Source organism: Manihot esculenta, chromosome 16 (genome assembly GCF_001659605.2).
Source record: "Manihot esculenta cultivar AM560-2 chromosome 16, M.esculenta_v8, whole genome shotgun sequence".
NCBI lineage: Eukaryota > Viridiplantae > Streptophyta > Magnoliopsida > Malpighiales > Euphorbiaceae > Manihot > Manihot esculenta.
Window position 1 is genome coordinate 13919410 of NC_035176.2, and position 21238 is coordinate 13940647.

At 43.3% G+C, this 21238-nt stretch overlaps 1 non-coding gene across 1 annotated transcript; it reads right to left on the minus strand.

Moving 5' to 3' along the window:
* Nucleotides 1-18902: 18902 nt before the first annotated feature.
* TRNAK-UUU lies at nucleotides 18903-18974 on the minus strand. Its single transcript has one exon. It is a non-coding gene; the product is annotated as a tRNA-Lys (tRNA).
* Nucleotides 18975-21238: the final 2264 nt, after the last annotated feature.

The following is a 21238-nucleotide window of genomic DNA, read 5'->3' on the forward strand; positions in this document are numbered from 1 at the left end:
TATGTATTTTGCCTTGTTTTAAGGTTTTACGTATAAAGGAAAATGAGTTTTTGAAAGAAAAGAGCCAAGGGAGAAAATGGCAAGTTCGGCCGCCGAAGGTGACTTTCGGCCGCCAAACCTTGCATGGTTTCAGATTCACGTTTGGCCGCCGAAGGTGGTCTGGCCAGCCACCTATAAAAGGGCGCCAAGTCGGTGGAAGGATGATATTTTGCTTCCATCTTCAGCCAGAGGTGAGTCCAACACCCTCCCTAGTTGACTTTCATGATCTTGCTCAAATCTTGTAACGTTTTGAAGAGTTTTCATGTGTTTTTGAAGGTTTTGAGTGTTTTGAGCAAAAGAACCACGTTTTGAAGTTTGGAGAGTTGTGAGGAGATTTCTCCATATCTCCACGTGAAGATCACTTGATCTCGTGTTTGGAAGAGGTAAGTTCAGATCCAGAACCTCTTTTACTGATTTTTGAAGGTTTTATGGGAGTTGTATGGATAGTATGCATGAATAGGGTTTTGGTTGAGGTTTTTCATGATTTTGTGTTTAAGCATGTTTAAGTGTTGTTTGATATGTTTCTTGGTGTTAGAAGTGAGTTTGAGGCCCTTTTATGCATGTTTTATGGTATGTGCTAGTTGGGAGTAGTTGATATGCATGTTGGGTAAGTTGGGGGGAAAGGTTTGCATGAAACAGAGCAGGGTTCTGTCCAACGGGCAAAACCAGGTTCGGCCGCCGAAGGAAGGTTCGGCCGCCGAACCCCTTGTGGAGGCAGTTTCGGCTGCCAAAGGTTGCCCCCGAAAGCTAGGCTTTCGGTTAGAAAGGGGCGTTCGGCCGCCGAAAGATGAAGTTCGGCCGCCGAAAGATGAAGTTCGGCCGCCGAAAGTATGTGAGTTTCGTCTCTGGACGAGACCTTCGGCCGCCGAAGGTGCCGCCGAACATGCATGAGTTTCGTCTCGGGAGAGGGGTTTCGGCCGCCGAACCTGTCTCCGAAAGTGCCCTGTCCAGCCTTCTTTTGCATGTTTTCTGTGATTGTTTTAGGATCTTTGAGAGGGCTTTTGGGGAGTTGCTGAGGAATGTTCTTGACTAGGTTTGGTCCCTCATTTGAGTCCACCTGTGTAGGTACGGACCAGAGGAATCAGGGAAGTCAGCAGTAATCTGCAGAGTTAGTTCAGAGTCTACCAAAGGTGAGTGGAACTGCTACATTTTCCAAGGCTTATAGCATACTTCATGCATCATGATGATTCTAGTAGGTTGACTGCACTAGTTTCACGAATATGGCGCATTGCATTGCATAATACGATGTATATAATGAGATGGATGGACCAAGGCGACCCCAATAGCCCTAGCTCTGTGTAAGACCTGGCCGGGCCAGGCAGCCTTCTGTAGGTAAGACCTGGCTAGGCCAGGCAGCAGATTATCGTAAGACCTGGCCGGGCCAGGCGAGCAGAGTTTGTAAGACCTGGCCGGGCCAGGCAAATTGAGGTTGTAAGACCTGGCTAGGCCAGGCATCCTCCCAGTGGGAATTTTGGTGGTCATGTCTGTCCTTGAGATGAAATGTCTGTGCTGTGATGCATTTCATGAGATCATGTTTTCATACCATGTTTTCTAGTTCTACTCATTGGGCTTGTATAGCTCATCCCTCTCCCCTAAACCCAGTTGTGCAGGTTCAGAGTCCAGAGGAAGTCCAGCAGGGTATGGAAGAAGAAGAGTACTGTAATAGCTAGTGTGGACATGTATGTAAAGAGATAGTGTACAGTGTATAGATTTGTGCTTGACTTATAAGAGGTGTAATCCCTTTGTGTATACACATGATCAGTTTATGTATGTTTTCGTTTATTGTTATGACCAGGCTTAACATTATGAGTTCATAGATCAAAAAGAGTGCATGCACAGGTTAAGCCCTGGAGGAAAGAAAAGTTTTAATGATTTGACAGAAAATGTATGATCATGTATGGGATTTTACAGGTACACAGACAGTATAGCAGGCTTACTACGGGTCCCGGCGACCTTAAGTCGATCTGGATCCTAGTGCCGGTAGCAGTTCGGTTTTCGGGCTGTTACAGATTGGTATCAGAGCCCTAGGTTCACATGGTCGGACCTATAGAGATAGAGTTGGGCTCATAGAGGTTTAGTTGGTCAAGCACAATAGGAAAACATGTCCACGAGGATAGGATGTTAGTCCTGTCTCTAGGATGATGTGTTATGCCATGATTTATGCATGGGCAGTCTTTTATATGTGTTGTTTATGTGCTCTGTTATGTGTTTGTTTCCAGAGAGTTAAGATGCGAGGAACTCGTCGATCCGCGAGATTGACTGGAGTCCCACCTGAAGGTGAGGGTACAGCTGCTCATCCTCCTGCATTGCCAAGGGCAAGATCTCAGAGGTCAAGCAGGGAAGGAACGTCACGAGACCCTAGAAGGTCTTCTGACGAGAGCAGAAGAGAAATAGGCAGAGGGGGAAGATCAGAAGAAGCTAGAGTTGCTATGGAGGAGGCTTAGAGTAGAGATGAAAGTATGGGTATAGGAAGGTCGGAAGAAGGTATGGGGGAGTCTCAGGGAGGCGCACAGGCCTCGGGGTTTGGCTATCCACCCTTTCCACAGGGCCCAGGGTATCCGATGGGAGGCACGTCGGAGTACTCCAGCTTTGCCCCATATCCACCCTACATGCCATATATGCCCTATCCTTCCTTTTATCCACCATATCACATGTATCCACCCCCACCTTTTCATCCAAGTTCAGCATCGCCTGAAGCCATAGAAACAGTACCTCCACCACCACCACCTGAACCAGTAGCCCCTGTTGTGGAAGCACAGCAACCCAGTTCTTCAGGGGGAAACAAAGTGAAGATGACTGAGTACTTAAAGTTGGATGCTCCTAAATTCAACACGAGAGATGATCCCTTTGAGTATCTCAGTGCGGTCAGAATGATCACAAGTGAGTTGGGAGCGGATGATAGCAGGGCCATTGAGATGGCAGGGTTCACTTTAAAGTGCAAGAAAGCCAGAGAATGGTTCAAGAATTATGTGGACCATAGAATGGACAGCATGACATGGGAAGAGTTCGCCAACGAATTTGCTGGGTGGGCTTTCCCTGACAGTTCCAGGGAGCTAAAGGTTGTGGAGTTCGAACAGTTGAGACAGACGGAGGAGATGAGTGTTGATGAGTATACAGATAAGTTCCTGGAATTGTTACCATACGTGGGTCAGGCGTATGATACGGATCAGAAGAAGGCAAAGAGATATGCCACGAGGCTTCATCCCAGGTATTTCTCCTTGATTCTCCACGCGAAGAAGGAGAGTTTTCACTCCATTGTGGATGCTGCTAGAAAGATGGAGGCCAGTGCCATAAGTCAGGGAGTAGTCAAGCAACCAAAGGCACAGTTTTCTGGTGTTAAACCAGGTTCCTCCTCACAGAGTTCGGCGAGTGTGAGCAAGAAGAGATGGGATAAACTCAGAGGAAAAAGAGGCAAGTTCTGGAACAGGCTTAAGTCGGGTCTAGGCATGAGTAGCGGCTCCAGCGTTGGCACAGATATTCCAGTTTGCACTAGGTGTGGGAGACCGCACAAAGGAGCTTGTTTGTTGGGATCTACAGCCTGCTATAGATGTGGGCAGGAGGGACATTATGCACGGGAATGTCCTCACGCGACTTTGGTTCCACCATCCCAGCAGATGACCTCAGGAAGTGTCGTACAGTCAGTAGCTTCAGCCCGACCACCAAGCAGTGGCAGAGGTAGAGGAAGAGGGGCAGCCTCTTCATCAGGGATGGGTTCCCGAGGTGCAGGTCCGTCAGCTCCAGCACGGATTTTCACCATGACGCAACAGGAGGCAGACACTTCGAACACAGTGGTGTCAGGTAATCTCATCATTGGGTGTTCAGAGGTGTATGCTTTGATGGACCCCGGTGCTTCTCACTCTTTCATTTCTTCTAGAGGCGTAGAGAGGTTGGGTCTGATGGTGTCCGAGTTAGAGTGTCCTCTTTGGGTTCGTGGACCCAAATGTGATCCATCTTTGGCAGAGTCAGTCTGTCGGTTCAGTCCGGTGTGCATAGAGAGTAGATACCTTCCAGCTGACCTTGTGGTTCTAGAGTTGACAGATTTTGATGTCATCCTAGGGATGGATTGGTTGTCTACATATAATGCTACCTTGAACTGCAGGGACAAGGTAGTCCTTTTCATAGACCAGGATGGGTCAGAATGTGTCTTCAGAGGAGATAGGAGGGGGACACCACAGGGTTTGATATCAGCCCTCCAGGCTCGTAGGTTGTTGAGGAAGGGTTGTCAGGGGTTCCTAGCTCATGTAAGAGAGCTAGACAAGCAAGTTAGGGAACCATCCTCAGTACCAGTGGTTAGCGAGTTCCCAAATGTGTTTCCTGAAGAGCTTCTAGGACTACCACCTGATAGGGAAATAGAGTTCGAGATCGAATTGATGCCTGGTACCAGACCGATCTCTATTCCTCCCTACAGGATGGCACCAGCAGAGCTGAGAGAGTTGAAAGAGCAGTTACAGGATTTTGTAGCTAAAGGTTTCATCCGCCCGAGTACCTCACCCTAGGGTGCTCCAGTATTATTTGTCAGAAAGAAGGATGGACCTCTTAGACTTTGTGTCGACTACAGGCAGTTGAACAAAGTCACTACCAAGAATAAGTATCCTTTACCCAGGATCGATGATCTATTCGACCAGCTGGCAGGAGCATGTTGTTTTTCGAAGATAGATCTGAGATCCGGATACCACCAGTTGAAGATCAGGGAAGGAGATGTATCCAAGACTGCGTTCAGGACCAGATATGGGCATTATGAGTTCCTAGTAATGCCGTTCGGGTTGACTAACGCCCCTGCAGCATTCATGGATCTCATGAACAGAGTTTTCAAGGAGTACCTGGATCGTTTTGTGATCGTCTTTATCGATGATATCTTGGTGTACTCCAGGAATGCGGAGGAGCATGTCCAGCATCTACGGATAGTGCTACAGACCTTGAGAGAGCATAGCTTGTATGCCAAGTTCTCTAAGTGTGAGTTCTAGCTGAGGAGCATTTCCTTTTTAGGTCATGTAGTATCAGACAAAGGTATAGCAGTAGATCCCAAAAAGATAGAAGCAGTAGCCAACTGGCCTACACCCACTACCGTGACCGAGATCAAGAGTTTTCTGGGTTTGGCAGGCTACTATCGGCGGTTCGTTCAGGACTTCTCGAAGATAGCTGCTCCTATGACCAGACTGACCAGAAAAAATCAGAAGTTCGTATGGTCAGAGGATTGTGATGAGAGTTTTGAAGAGTTGAAGAGAAGGTTGACTTCAGCACCGGTATTAGCTCTGCCAATCAGTGATGAAGATTTCACAGTTTTCTGTGATGCATCCCGAGTGGGATTAGGTTGTGTGTTAATGCAGAATGACCAAGTGATAGCTTATGCTTCTAGACAGCTAAAGAAGCACGAGCTGAACTACCCGACACACGATCTTGAGATGGAAGCTGTTATCTTTGCACTTAAAATGTGGAGGCATTACCTCTATGGGGTACAGTGTGAGATCTACACAGATCATAAGAGCTTACAGCACATCTTGAGTCAGAGAGAGCTAAACTTGAGGCAGAGACGATGGGTAGAATTGCTCAGTGATTATGATTGCAAGATCCAGTATCATCCGGGTAAGGCTAATGTTGTAGCTGATGCCTTAAGCCGGAAGTCACTTGGCAGTTTATCCCACATCACAGTAGAAAGAAGGCCGGTGGTGAAGGGACTTCTACAGGCTCATGGATGAAGGGCTACAGTTGCAGTTATCTGGTACAGGTGCTTTAATTGCACAGATGAGAGTTACACCTGTGTTTCTAGAGCAAGTGGCTCTGAAACAGCACGAGGACCCTGAGTTAGTAAAGATTGCCAGGACTGTTCAGTCTGGTAACAGTGCAGAGTTCAGATTTGACAGTGAGGGAATTCTTCGTCATGGTAAGAGATTATGTGTACCAGATGATAGCGGTTTGAAGGAAGACATTATGAGGGAAGCTCATAGTGCGAGGTATAGTATTCACCCTGGAGCCACCAAAATGTATCAGGATCTGAGAAAGGTATATTGGTGGCCAGCAATGAAAAGAGAAGTGGCACAGTATGTGTCAGCCTGCGAGACGTGTCAAAGGGTGAAGCTCGAGCACCAGAAGCCGGCTGGAATGCTTAACCCACTGCCGATTCCAAAGTGGAAATGGGAGAACACAGCTATGGATTTTGTAGTGGGGTTACCGGCGACGTCTAATAGACTAGACTCCATATGGGTGATTGTGGATAGACTCACTAAATCTGCCCACTTCATTCCAGTCAGGAGTAACTATTCTGTGGACAAGCTAGCGCAGGTGTATGTTGACGATATAGTAAAGTTGCATGGAGTTCCAGTGTCGATTGTATCAGATAAAGGACCTCAGTTCACCTCCAGATTCTGGCAGAGTCTGCAAGCTGCTATGGGCACAAGATTGGATTTCAGCACTGCTTTCCATCCACAGACAGACGGTCAGTCAGAGAGGACCATTCAGACCATTGAAGATATGCTGAGAATGTGTGTGTTAGACTTTGGCGGTTCTTGGAGGCAGCATCTACCTCTGGTGGAGTTTGCCTACAATAACAGCCATTATGCTAGCATAGGGATGGCTCCTTATGAAGCTCTGTATGGGAGGAAGTGCAGAACACCTGTGTGCTGGGAAGAGGTAGGAGAGAAGGCTCTTGCAGGGCCAGAGTTAGTTGAGATTACCAGCCAGTTAGTGCCTATCATCAGAGAGAGGATCAGAACAGCTGTAAGCAGACAGAAAAGCTATGCAGACATCCGTAGGAAGCAGATAGAGTTCCAGGAGGGGGATATGGTATTGCTGAAGGTGTCTCAAATGAAGGGAGTGGTTCGCTTTGGAAAGAAGGGTAAATTAGCTCCACGGTACATAGGTCCCTTTGAGATCTTGCAGAAGATCGGGCCTGTGTCGTATAAGCTGGATTTACCTGCATCGATGGAAAGAATTCACCCGGTATTCCATGTTTCTATGTTGAGGAAGTTTGTATCAGATCCAGAGAAGGTTCTTAGTGAGCTTGAGGTGGAAATCTTAAGCGATCTCACCTATGTAGAGCAGCCAGTGCGGATCTTAGACACTCAGATCAGAAAGCTGAGAAACAAGGAAATACCAATGGTGAAAGTTCTGTGGAACCACCACAACCTAGAAGAGTGCACTTGGGAGACTCGGGAGTCCATGCTCCAGCAATACCCATATCTGTTTTAAGGTTCATTTTTTTCTCGTTTTCTATGTGTTTATGTGTTTAGTTGTTGAGGAACATTCGGGGATGAATGTTCTTAAAGGGGGGAGAATGTAATACCCGGCTTGAGTCCGGCATCGGAATTCCTATAGACCGATGGAATCTCGGGTGTCGGAACCCTCGAGAAGGGTAATACATATGTTTTCTTATGTATTTTGCCTTGTTTTAAGGTTTTACGTATAAAGGAAAATGAGTTTTTGAAAGAAAAGAGCCAAGGGAGAAAATGGCAAGTTCGGCCGCCGAAGGTGACTTTCGGCCGCCGAACCTTGCATGGTTTCGGATTCACGTTTGGCCGTCGAAGGTGGTCTGGCCAGCCACCTATAAAAGGGCGCCAAGTCGGTGGAAGGATGATATTTTGCTTCCATCTTCAGCCAGAGGTGAGTCCAACACCCTCCCTAGTTGACTTTCATGATCTTGCTCAAATCTTGTAAGGTTTTGAAGAGTTTTCATGTGTTTTTGAAGGTTTTGAGTGTTTTGAGCAAAAGAACCACGTTTTGAAGTTTGGAGAGTTGTGAGGAGATTTCTCCATATCTCCACGTGAAGATCACTTGATCTCGTGTTTGGAAGAGGTAAGTTCAGATCCAGAACCTCTTTTACTGATTTTTGAAGGTTTTATGGGAGTTGTATGGATAGTATGCATGAATAGGGTTTTGGTTGAGGTTTTTCATGATTTTGTGTTTAAGCATGTTTAAGTGTTGTTTGATATGTTTCTTGGGGTTAGAAGTGAGTTTGAGGCCCTTTTATGCATGTTTTATGGTATGTGCTAGTTGGGAGTAGTTGATATGCATGTTGGGTAAGTTGGGGGGAAAGGTTTGCATGAAACAGAGCAGGGTTCTGTCCAACGGGCAAAACCAGGTTTGGCCGCCGAAGGAAGGTTCGGCCACCGAACCCCTTGTGGAGGCAGTTTCGGTTGCCAAAGGTTGCCCCCGAAAGCTAGGCTTTCGGTTAGAAAGGGGCGTTCGGCCGCCGAAAGATGAAGTTCGGCCGCCGAAAGTATGTGAGTTTCGTCTCTGGACGAGACCTTCGGCCGCCGAAGGTGCCGCCGAACATGCATGAGTTTCGTCTCGGGAGAGGGGTTTCGGCCGCCGAACCTGCCTCTGAAAGTGCCCTGTCCAGCCTTCTTTTGCATGTTTTCTGTGATTGTTTAAGGATCTTTGAGAGGGCTTTTGGGGAGTTGCTTAGGAATGTTCTTGACTAGGTTTGGTCCCTCATTTGAGTCCACCTGTGTAGGTACGGACTAGAGGAATCAGGGAAGTCAGCAGTAATCTGCAGAGTTAGTTCAGAGTCTACCAAAGGTGAGTGGAACTGCTACATTTTCCAAGGCTTATAGCATACTTCATGCATCATGATGATTCTAGTAGGTTGACTGCACTAGTTTCACGAATATGGCGCATTGCATTGCATAATACGATGTATATAATGAGATGAATGGACCAAGGCGACCCCAATAGCCCTAGCTCTGTGTAAGGCTTGGCCGGGCCAGGCAGCCTTCTGTAGGTAAGACCTGGCTAGGCCAGGCAGCAGATTATCGTAAGACCTGGCCGGGCCAGGCGAGCAGAGTTTGTAAGACCTGGCCGGGCCAGGCAAATTGAGGTTGTAAGACCTGGCTAGGCCAGGCATCCTCCCAGTGGGAATTTTGGTGGTCATGTCTGTCCTTGAGATGAAATGTCTGTGCTGTGATGCATTTCATGAGATCATGTTTTCATACCATGTTTTCTAGTTCTACTCATTGGGCTTGTATAGCTCATCCCTCTCCCCTAAACCCAGTTGTGCAGGTTCAGAGTCCAGAGGAAGTCCAGCAGGGTATGGAAGAAGAAGAGTACTGTAATAGCTAGTGTGGACATGTATGTAAAGAGATAGTGTACAGTGTATAGATTTGTGCTTGACTTATAAGAGGTGTAATCCCTTTGTGTATACACATGATCAGTTTATGCATGTTTTCGTTTATTGTTATGACCAGACTTAACATTATGAGTTCATAGATCAGAAAGAGTGCATGCACAGGTTAAGCCCTGGAGGAAAGAAAAGTTTTAATGATTTGACAAAAAATGTATGATCATGTATGGGATTTTACAGGTACACAGACAGTATAGCAGGCTTACTACGGGTCCCGGCGACCTTAAGTCGATTTGGATCTTAGTGCCGGTAGCAGTTCGATTTTCGGGCTGTTACAATTACACAATACTTTACATTACATTATCTTTCATGTCCACAACTAACTATTACATACACTATGCCTTTACTCTTGCTGACCTCCCGATCTATCCTGAACCAGCAAGCCTGGGGGTTAAGGGAAAGGGGTGAGCTACTAGAGCCCAGTGAGCAGAATAGTAAAACAATATATTAAAACATATGCTTTCATGGAATGCGTCACATCACAAACAATTCACATCAAGGATGGACTTGTCACCAATAGCCCTCTGCATAATTCAACAGTGCCAGGACGTAGAATGGGTCTCTGGTCTTTCCCTTAAACATAACATATTATAACATTTCAATGTGCCAGGACATAGAATGGGTCTTCTGGACTTTCTCTTACATTATGCCAGGACGTAGAATGGGTCTCTGGACTTCCATACCGTATCGTCATCATCATGCCATATCAAGGGCTAATGGGTCATCCAATATCCATCCACAACAACATCATATTATGCAATGCAACATATTCGTGAATTCTAATGCAAGCAACCTAATATATCTCATGGCATTCAAGATGCATGAACATGCTCAAAATTTAATTACTTTGAAACATAAAGATCCATTCTACTCACCTCAGGCTGACTCTAAAAAGACTTTGAAGCAGCTATCTCACTGCTGGGGTCCTCGGTTCCTCGGGTCCTAACCTATACAGGTGGACTCAAATGAGGGACCAAACATACACTAACATGACTCTAAACATCTCCCCAAAAACCCCTAAAACATCATAAAACATTCATAGAAAACATGCAAAGGAAGGCTGAATAGGGCACTTTCGGCAAGAGATTCGGCGGCCGAAAGTCCCTCTAGAGCCGAAAGTCAGGCACTTTCGGGGGCAGGGTTCGGCGGCCGAAAGTCTGTTTAGAGCCGAAAGTCACCAACCTTCGGCGGCAGGTTCGGCGGCTGAAACTCTCCTCCAGAGCCGAAAGTCCAAACTTTTGGGGGCGAGTTTAGGTGGCCAAACTGCCTCCATAGGCAGGTTCGGCGGCCGAACATGGCTTCGGCAACCGAACTTGGGTCCTCCAGAAGGGCAGAACCCAAGCCACAAACATGCATCCAGCCACCCAAAACCTCTAAACTCAAACCAAACCACTCAAAATCATGCATAAACACATCCTCAAGCATTTAGGGGCTTAAAACTAACCTATACCCCAACAACATCAACATTTAGTATACATTAAACATACATTTCATCATTTAACTCACATAAACCCTAACATTTTACAACTACTCTAAACATGCATCCAAACTCTCTAAAACTTCTCAAAACTTTCATAAAACATAAAAGAATGGTAGGATCTACGCTTACCTCTTGAAGATCGAGAGGAGAAGCGATCTGGACTCGGAGATTGGGAGAAATCGTGCTCTGGGGTCTCCAAGCTTCAAAACTTCGTTCTTAGCTCAAAAATCTTCAAAATCAAGTTAAAACTTGTTAAAACTTGAAGAGATTGAAGGAAAAACTCAAAATCAACCAAAGGAGGGCAAAATCTCACCTTTGCCTGAAAATAAAGAGAGAAAACTCGCTCATTTTCGAACAAGGGGCCTTTTATAGGTGGCTGGCCAGACCACCTTCGGAGGCCAAAAGAGCTTCCGCAAGTTACCAACGTTCGGCGGCCGAACCTGGCTTTTCCAACCTTGGTCTTTTCTTTTAAAACTCAATTTCTTTCTTTATTCAAAGCATAAAACATGTAAAAACATTTTATAAAAACATGATTTTACCCTTCTAGAGGGTTCTGACATCCGAGATTCCGCCAGAAAGCAGGAATTCCGATGCCAGGGTCTAGCTAGGTATTACATTCTCCCCCCCCTTAAGAACATTCGTCCCCGAATGTTTATCAAACAAGCATAGCATGACATAACACACATAAAAACAACAAAGAAGCACATAAAACAACAACTCTCACCTTAAAAGAGATAAGGGTATTGCTGGAGCATGGACTCCCGTGTCTCCCAGGTACATTCTTCTACATTGTGGTGATTCCAAAGGACTTTCACCATCGGGATTTCCTTGTTCCTCAACTTTCCGATCTGCGTGTCTAGGATACGCACTGGCTGCTCAACATAGGTGAGACCTCCTAGAATCTCCACATCAGGCTCAATAATAACCTTGCTCGGATCTGACACGAACTTTCGTAACATAGAAACATGAAAAACCGGATGGATTCTTTCCATTGAAGCAGGTAAGTCTAACTTGTACGATACATTCCTAATCTTTTGCAAGATCTCAAAGGGTCTGATGTACCGTGGAACTAGCTTACCTTTCTTCCCAAAATGAATCACCCCTTTCATAGGAGACACCTTGAGCAACACCATATCTCCCTCCTGAAACTCTACATGCTTCCTGCGGACATCTGCATAACTGTTTTGCCTGCTCACAACAGTTCTGATCTTTTCCCTGATAATGGGCACTACTCTGCTGGTGATCTCTACTAACTCAGGCCCTGCCAAGGCCCTTTCTCCAACTTCTTCCCAGTAGACAGGTGACCTGCACTTCCTTCCCTACAAAGCTTCATATGGAGCCATCCCTATGCTAGCATGATAGCTGTTATTGTAGGCAAACTCCACCAAGGGTTGATGCTGCCTCCAAGAACCTCCAAAATCTAGCACACACATCCTGAGCATATCTTCAATTGTCTAGATGGTTCTCTCTGACTGCCCGTCAGTCTGCGGATGGAAAGCCGTGCTAAAATCCAGCCTGGTACCCATAGCATTCTGCAGACTCCGCCAAAACCTGGAGGTGAACTGGGATCCCCTATCTGACACTATTGAAACGGGAGCCCTAAGCAGCCTGACAACTTCCTCAACATATATCTGCGCCAATTTGTCCACAGAATAGCCACTCCTGACAGGGATGAAGTGAGCAAATTTGGTCAGTCTGTCCACAATCACCCATATGGAGTCCAAACTGTTGGACACTGCCAGTAACCCCACCACAAAATCCATAGCTATATTCTCCATTTCCACTCTGGAATCGGCAGTGGGTTAAGCATTCCAGCCGGCTTCTGATGTTCCAGCTTCACCCTCTGACAAACCTCACAGGCGGACACAAACTGTGCCACTTCTCTCTTCATAACTGGCCACCAATAAACTCTTTTCAGATATTGATACATCTTGGTGGCTCCAGGGTGAACATTGTACCTGGCATTATGAGCTTCCCTCATAATGTCTCCCTTTAGACTCACGTCATCTGGTACACATAACCTATTCCCATAGCGGAGAATCCCCTTGTTGTCAAATCTGAACTCTTCATTCTTGCCTACCTAGACTGCTCTTGCTATCTTTACCAACTCGGGGTCCTCATGCTGTTTTTGAGCCATCTGCTCTAGAAACCCAGGTGTTACTCTCATCTGGGCTATTAAAGCGCCTGTACCAGACAACTCCAACTGCAACCCTTCATCAATGAGCTTATAGCATTCCCTCACCACCGGTCTCCTCTCTGCTGAGATATGGGATAGACTGCCAAGTGATTTCCAGCTTAGGGCATCTGCCACAACATTTGCCTTACCCGGATGGTACTGAATTTTGCAATCATAGTCACTAAGCAGTTCTACCCATCTTCTCTGCCTTAGGTTCAGCTCTCTTTAACTCAAGATGTACTGCAGGCTTTTATGATCTGTGAAGATTTCACATTTAACCCCATAAAGGTAATGCCTCCACATCTTGAGTGCAAAGATCACAGCTGCCATCTCTAGGTCATGTGTAGGGTAATTGAACTCATGCTTCTTCAGCTGCCTAGAAGCATAAGCAATTACCCTCTCATTTTGCATCAACACACAACCCAGTCCCACACGGGACGCATCACAAAACACTGTGAAGTCTTCATTACTGGTAGGCAGAGCTAACACCGGTGCTGACGTCAACCTTTTCTTCAGCTCTTCAAAACTTTCCTCGCACTAATCAGACCACACAAACCTCTTATTCTTCTTGGTTAATATGGTCATAGGAGCGGCAATTTTAGAGAAGTCCTGAATGAAGCTCCTGTAGTAACCTGCCAAACCCAAAAAGCTCTTGATCTCTGTTATTGTAGTGGGTCTGGGCCAGTTAGCTACAGCTTCTACCTTCTTGGGGTCCACTTCAATTCCGTTTTCTGATACAACATGCCCCAAGAATGAGATGCTCCTCAACCAGAATTCCCACTTGGAGAACTTGGCATATAAGCCATGCTCCCTCAGGGTCTGCAAAACTAACCGCAGATGATGGGCATGCTCCTCTGCATTTCTGGAATACACTAAGATATCATCTATGAAGATAATAACAAAGTGATCCAGATACTGGCTAAACACTCTGTTCATGAGATCCATGAATGCTGCAGGGATATTGGTTAGCCCAAACGGCATTACTAGAAGCTCATAATGCCTATATCTGGTCCTGAATGTCGTCTTCAGCACATCTTTTTTCCTGATTCTCAGCTGGTGGTACCCGGATCTCAGATCTATCTTGGAGAAACAACCTGCTCCTGCTAGCTGGTCAAATAGATCGTCGATCTTAGGTAACGGATACTTATTCTTGGTAGTGACTTTGTTCAACTGCCTGTAGTCGATACAAAGTCTCAAGGATCCATCCTTCTTCCTTACAAACAGCATTAGAGCACCCCAAGGTGAGGTACTCGGTCGGATGAAACCCTTGTCTACCAACTCTTGCAACTGCTCTTTTAGCTCCTTCAACTCTGCAGGTGCCATCCTGTAGGGAGGGATAGAGATTGGTCTGGTTCCAGGCATCAATTCTATTTCAAACTCTATCTCCCTAGCAGGTGGTAGTCCTGAAAGCTCGTCTGGGAAGATGTCTGGAAACTCTCTGACCACGGGCACTGAGGCGAGCTCCCTAACTTGACTATCAAGCTCTCTCACATGAGCTAGAAACCCCTGACAACCTCTCCTGAGCAACTTACGAGCCTGTAGGGCTGATATCAGACCTCTAGGCATACCCCTCCTGTCTCCTCTGAAGACAACCTCTGACCCATCTTGATCTCTGAACCTGACTACCTTGTCTCTGCAGTCCAAGGTAGCGCCATGAGCAGATAGCCAATCCATCCCTAGAATGACATCAAAATTAGTTAAATCTAGAACCATAAGGTCGGCTGGAAGGCATCTACTCTCAACAAACACTGGACTGTACCGGCAGACTGACTCTGCCACTGATGGATCACACTTGGGTCCACTGACCCAGAGGGGACACTTTAACCTAGAGACTATCAAACCCAACCTCTCTACGGCTCTCGAAGCAACAAAAGGAAGAGAAAAGCATCAGGGTTCATAAGAGCATACACATCAGAACATTCAAAAGTGAGTGTACCTGACACCACCGAGTTCGATGTGTTAGCCTCCTACTGAGCCAGGGTGAAGATCCGAACTGGAACTGACAGACCTTCCCTACGGGAACCTGTGGAAGGAGAGGCTGACCCTCTCCCTCTGCCTCGACCACTGCCCTACGCTGTGGCTGGAGCTACTGGCTGATCCACACTACCTGAAGCTATCTGCTGGGACTGTGCCAACCAAGGCGCAGTGGGACACTCACGTGCCATGTGCCCCTCCTGTCCGCATCTGTAACATGCTGTTGTCCCATACCGACAGACTCCCTTGTGTGGCTTCCCACATCTCATGCATCTTAAACTGTCTTAGCCAGAGCTTGAGCCACCACCAAAAACCAGACTAGACTTCAACCTAGTCCAAAACCTATTCTTCTTCTTCCTTCTGGTTCTGCCCCACTTTTTACTTCTTGTGGGGGCTGCACTCAGAGATGAGGGATCAATTCCCCCTGTACCCGGGGTTATGGAACCCGAGGCCTGAGCGCCTTCTGGCGACTCCCCTATACTCTCTTCTGGCACATCTACTCCCAAGCTTTCATCTCTTCTCTGAACATCCATCTCTACTTCTCTCACATCTGCATACCTCCTTCTTGCATCCATTTCTCCTCTGATTACATCAAAAGACCTTCTAGGGTCCCTTGATGTTTCCTGTCTACTGACTCTACACGACTGTGCTCTCGGCAGAGCAGGGGGAAAGGTATCCATACCTTCCTTCACGGGTGGAACTCTAGTTGATCCCGCAGATCGACGAGTGCTTTGTATTCTGATTACTGAAAAACAACACATATAAAAAACATCAGCATCATATGGTTCATGTGGAAACACATGAACCCGCATCACATACATAGCACAGCATTAATGCACATGCAAAAATCATGGCATTTCACATCATCATTCAAGACAGGACTCTACATCCTATCCTAGTGGACATGATTTTCCTATTGTGCTTGCCCTTCTAGAACCTCTATGAGCCTGACACTCTCTAGGTCCGACCATGTGAACCTAGGGCTCTGATACCAATTTGTAACAACCCGAAAACCGAACCGCTACCGGCACTAGGATCCAGATCGACTTAAGATCGCCGGGACCCGTAGCAAGCCTAACATACAACGTATCATACCTGATAAATCCCATACATGATCATACATTTACATAAAACTTTAAACTTTTTCATGTACCAAGATTGACCTGTGCATGCACCATAACTATAAACATAAAACCCCACACTAAAGCCCTCATCAAATGCTCTAGTGGGGCAACATATTAAACATCAAGCTTGGTTTAATATTTCTTAACATTAAAATATTTCATAATGATCATGTACAAAAGGGGATTAACATTACATTAGGGCCAAGCACAATACTAAACCTCATAACATTATTACACAATACTTTACATTACATTATCTTTCATGTCCACAACTAACTATTACATACACTATGCCTTTACTCTTGCTGACCTCCCGATCTATCCTAAACCTGCAAGCCTGGGGGTTAAGGGAAAGGGGTGAGCTACTAGAGCCCAGTGAGCAGAATAGTAAAACAATATATTAAAACATATGCTTTCATGGAATGCATCACATCACAAATAATTCACATCAAGGATGGACTTGTCACCAATAGCCCTCTACATAATCCAACAGTGCCAGGACGTAGAATGGGTCTCTGGTCTTTCCTTTAAACATAACATATCATAACATTCCAATGTGCCAGGATGTAGAATGGGTCTTCTGGACTTTCCCTTACATTATGCCAGGACGTAGAATGGGTCTCTGGACTTCCATACAGTATCGTCATCATCATGCCATATCAAGGGCTAATGGGTCATCTAATATCCATCCACAACAACATCATATTATGCAATGCAACATATTCGTGAATTCTAATGCAAGCAACCTAATATATCTCATGGCATTCGTGATGCATGAACATGCTCAAAATTTAATTACTTTGAAACATAAAGATCCATTCTACTCACCTTAGGCTGACTCTGAAAAGACTTTGAAGCAGCTATCTCACTGCTGGGGTCTTCGGTTTCTCGGGTCCGAACCTACACATGTGGACTCAAATGAGGGATCAAACATACACTAACATGACTCTAAACATCTCTTCAAAAACCCCCTAAAACATCATAAAATATTCATAGAAAACATGCAAAGGAAAGCTGAATAGGGCACTTTCGGCGGCAGGTTCAGCGGCCGAAAGTCCCTCTAGAGCCGAAAGTTAGGCACTTTCAGGGGCAGGGTTCCGCGGCCGAAAGTCTGTCTAGAGTCGAAAGTCACCAACCTTCGGCGGTAGGTTCGGCGGCCGAAACTCTCCTCCAGAGCTGAAAGTCCAAACTTTCGGGGGCGAGTTTAGGCAGCCAAACTGCCTCCACAGGCAGGTTCGACGGCCGAACATGGCTTCGGCAGCCAAACCTAGGTCCTCCAGAAGGGCAAAACCCAAGCCACAAACATGCATCCAGCCACCCAAAACCTCTAAACTCAAACCAAACCACTCAAAATCATGCATAAATACATCCTCAAGCATTTAGGGGCTTAAAACTAACCTATACCCCAACAACATCAACATTTAACATACATTAAACATACATTTCATCATTTAACTCACATAAACCCTAACATTTTACAACTACTCTAAACATGCATCCAAGCTCTCTAAAACCCCTCAAAACTTTCATAAAACATAAAAGAAGGGTAGGATCTATGCTTACCTCTTGAAGATCGAGAGGAGAAGCGATCCGGACTCGGAGATTGGGAGAAATCGTGCTCCGGGGTCTCCAAGCTTCAAAACTTCGTTCTTAGCTCAAAAATCTTCAAAACCAAGTTAAAACTTGTTAAAACTTGAAGAGATTGAAGGAAAAACTCAAAATCAACCAAAGGAGGGCGAAATCTCACCTTTGCCCGAAAATAGAGAGAGAAAACTTGCCCATTTTCGGACAAGGGGCCTTTTATAGGTGGCTGGCCAGATCACCTTCGGAGGCCAAAAGAGCTTCCGTAAGTTACCAACATTCGGCGGCCACCTTCGGAGGCCAAAAGAGCTTCTGCAAGTCACCAACGTTCGGCGGCCGAACCTGACTTTTCCATCCTTGGTCTTTTCTTTGAAAACTCAATTTCTTTCTTTATTCAAAGCATAAAACATGTAAAAAGATTTTATAAAAACATGATTTTACCCTTTTAGAGGGTTCCGACATCCGAGATTCCGCCGAAAAGCAGAAATTCCGATGCCGGGAATAGCCGGGTATTACAATTTTTGTGACAAAAGCATTCATTTTATTATGAAATAAATCATAATAAAAAAATACTTATTGTAACGTATATGATATTGTAAGTAAAAAATTTTAAATGATGAGTTATAATAAATATTATCAAAAAATTTGAAGAAAAAAATTTTTCTATCTTTGATGGTAGAAATATTTCAGTGACATTATTTTTATTATGTGACAATATAGTATGTCAATCTGAATTCTAATAGTGATAAAATTTATCATTAACTATTTTGCATGCAATTATTTCTCACCAATTTTAAAGATATAAAATTTTAGTGATGAAAAAATTTGTGACAATATATATTATTGTGTACAAAATGGAGTCTAACAATTACAATATTTTTCACTTAAAAATTATATAAAATTATAAATTATAAATACGTCACAAATTTGATATGTTGTGACAAATTATCTTTTGAAAATATAAGATTTGTCATTAAAAAGCTACATATTATGACAAAAATGATTTGTTATCATGTGAAATAACTTTTAGTGACATTATATAATTATGTTCTTATAATATATTTAGTTCGTCATCTATATATTTAATGATAAATTATAAATATTTGTCACAGAATATATTGAGATTGGATTTTCCTCCTAAATTTTGGCCCAAATATTTTTTGACGAAAAAATTATTTTATTAAGAAATAAATTGTAATAAAAGGAAAACTTATTTGTGGTGTATATAATATTATCACAAAAAAATTTTAAATGATTAGTTATAATAAATGTTATAAAAAATTGAAAAAAAATTTTCTATCTATTTTTATGGTGGATGTTTCTATGAATTGTTTTTTTTTATTGTATGATAATATATATTATGGTGTATACAATAAGTTATGTAATAATTGTGTATTTACACAGGCTTAATGTCGCCATCTGTGGGGATCGAACCCACGACCACATGGTTAAAAGCCATGCGCTCTACCACTGAGCTAAGATGGCTAGGTGTTTGAAATTTCAAAAAGATTATAAGAATGTTAAGCTATAGTTGGAATCTTAAAATCAACCTCTACATTATGATTTACCACCTGTAGGACATGGGGAATTCTGAAGTGATTATACAAATCAGCTTAAACTTGAAGGCACCGATCATAAGATGTGAGAGTGGAGAGAAAAGATCATCTTCATAAGATTTTTACCTAGGAGGTGAGTGGTTGACTTCTTGATATTCTATCGTAAACATTTTTATCATCGTTAGGTTTTTTGAAATCTATTTCTTCTTCTTTCAGTTTAAATTTTAAGGAAGTGACTGGAAATAGGAACAATATATAGTTTATACATTATCAATAAATCAGGTGGTTTGATATTCTACAAGGTATCGCTCTCCTTTAATTGTCATGCATTTGTTTCTACTGAAATTACTCCTAATAAATTTTATGTGTTTGTTTATTTTGGAGAAGTTGATGAATTAGTGAGTAATTGTATTAAAAAATGTAGCTCTATGATTTTTTTTATTTATTTTGAAATAATTTAATATGAGAATCAATAAGCAAAGATTAAAAGTTACATATTTGATTCATTATTTTTGGGAAAAAATTATACTTTTTGGAAAAAAATTATACTTTTTGGAGAATTATTTAAAGGCAAGTTCAATTGCCTTAAGATATGTGCTCATTTTGTTCTTATTGAATCTTAATAAAAAGTGATTGATATTATTAATTAGAAAGAAATATTTAGAATTCTTATATTTGCAAACTGATGAATTGATTAGCACTCATTCAAATCATATTCTTATTTTCTCAACAATCATCTTAGCAACATTAAGTGACCTATGATATAATGCAAAAATTGATCCTTAGATGTGATTATATATTAGGTTAGTTACCTTCAAACAAATGAAGTTGTTGGATAGAAAGCATAATGGAGTGAAGGCAATTTATAAGCTAGCTACTATTAATGGAAGAGCGAAAACTGATGGATAAAATTGTGGAACTGTTGCCACGACTAAATGAAAAGGTTAAACATATAGATAAATGGACTTGTTTTTTCCACAAAGATAGTAGAACAAACTGGATTAAGCTTTATTTTGGCATATTTTCGCTCTACTCCCTTAATCGCTCCTTCATTATTCTTCTCTCTCTCTCTCTATATATATATATATATATATAAGTTCAGTTTATTTTTATAAAATCAAAGAAAAAGCAAATTGAATCAAAATCCATACTATGTCGTTTTGGTATAGGCATTTAAATATAACTCGTATTCTCACTCTCACCCACCATCATTCAATCTTCTATCTCCATTAGCCCAATCCTCTACTTTCCTTCAAACTAATCATTCTTTATTTCATCACTTCTTCTCCTCCTTCTTCTTCCTCACAACTATATTTGTATGACCACTTCTCTCTTTTTATCTCCTTCTTCTTCCCCCTTCTTCCCTATAGTCACAATCTCGTGGACCCTTTTCTCTCTTTACATCTCATTCTTCTTCCCCTTTTTTCCCCACAAATGTGATAGACCCAACAAATCCTCCAATAAAACAACCCATAAATCCACATGCAAAGGCAATTTGTGATGGTGCAGTGGCAAGGTGATTCTTGTCTCCTGCAGCAGTGATTCAAAGTGGTGTGATAGCGATTCTTAATGGTGCGATAAGATATTTTTGATGGTGTGAAGACTGTTCCAGATCTGGTGATTATTCAGGTGCTGCCTTTGTGATTTGCTTTTTCCTTTGTTTGGATGTTGAGTTTCTGATTCAATTTGGGGACTGGGATCCAAATGATTCTTGCTTTTATTTATCATCAGAGAGAAACACATATAATTGTCTTATTCATTTTTTTCTATTGAACCTGTTTATGTGAATGGCTTATTGTCAATTTGTGTGTTGAGGTATTGAATTACTGTTGATTGATATTTGTCAAGAATTTCTTATAAAATTGGGTAATGATAATTTGGGATTATTGATTGTTATGATTTAGATTATATTTGATTATATTTGAGATTATTGTTGGATACTGGAAATATAGAATTGGGATTGAGGCAATTGAATTCGATGATGCTTTTAGGCATTTCTCTCCAACTAACGGTTCTGTTCTGAACCAAAATCAAACCGTATGGATCATTTCTGTAACGACCCCAAAATGGACCGTCACCGGCGCTAGGATTCAGGTCGGCTTAAGGCCGCCAGAACCCGTAGCAAGCCTGCTATAATCTCTGTGTACCTGTAAATCTCATACATGATCATACATTTTCTGTGAAAATAAAAAC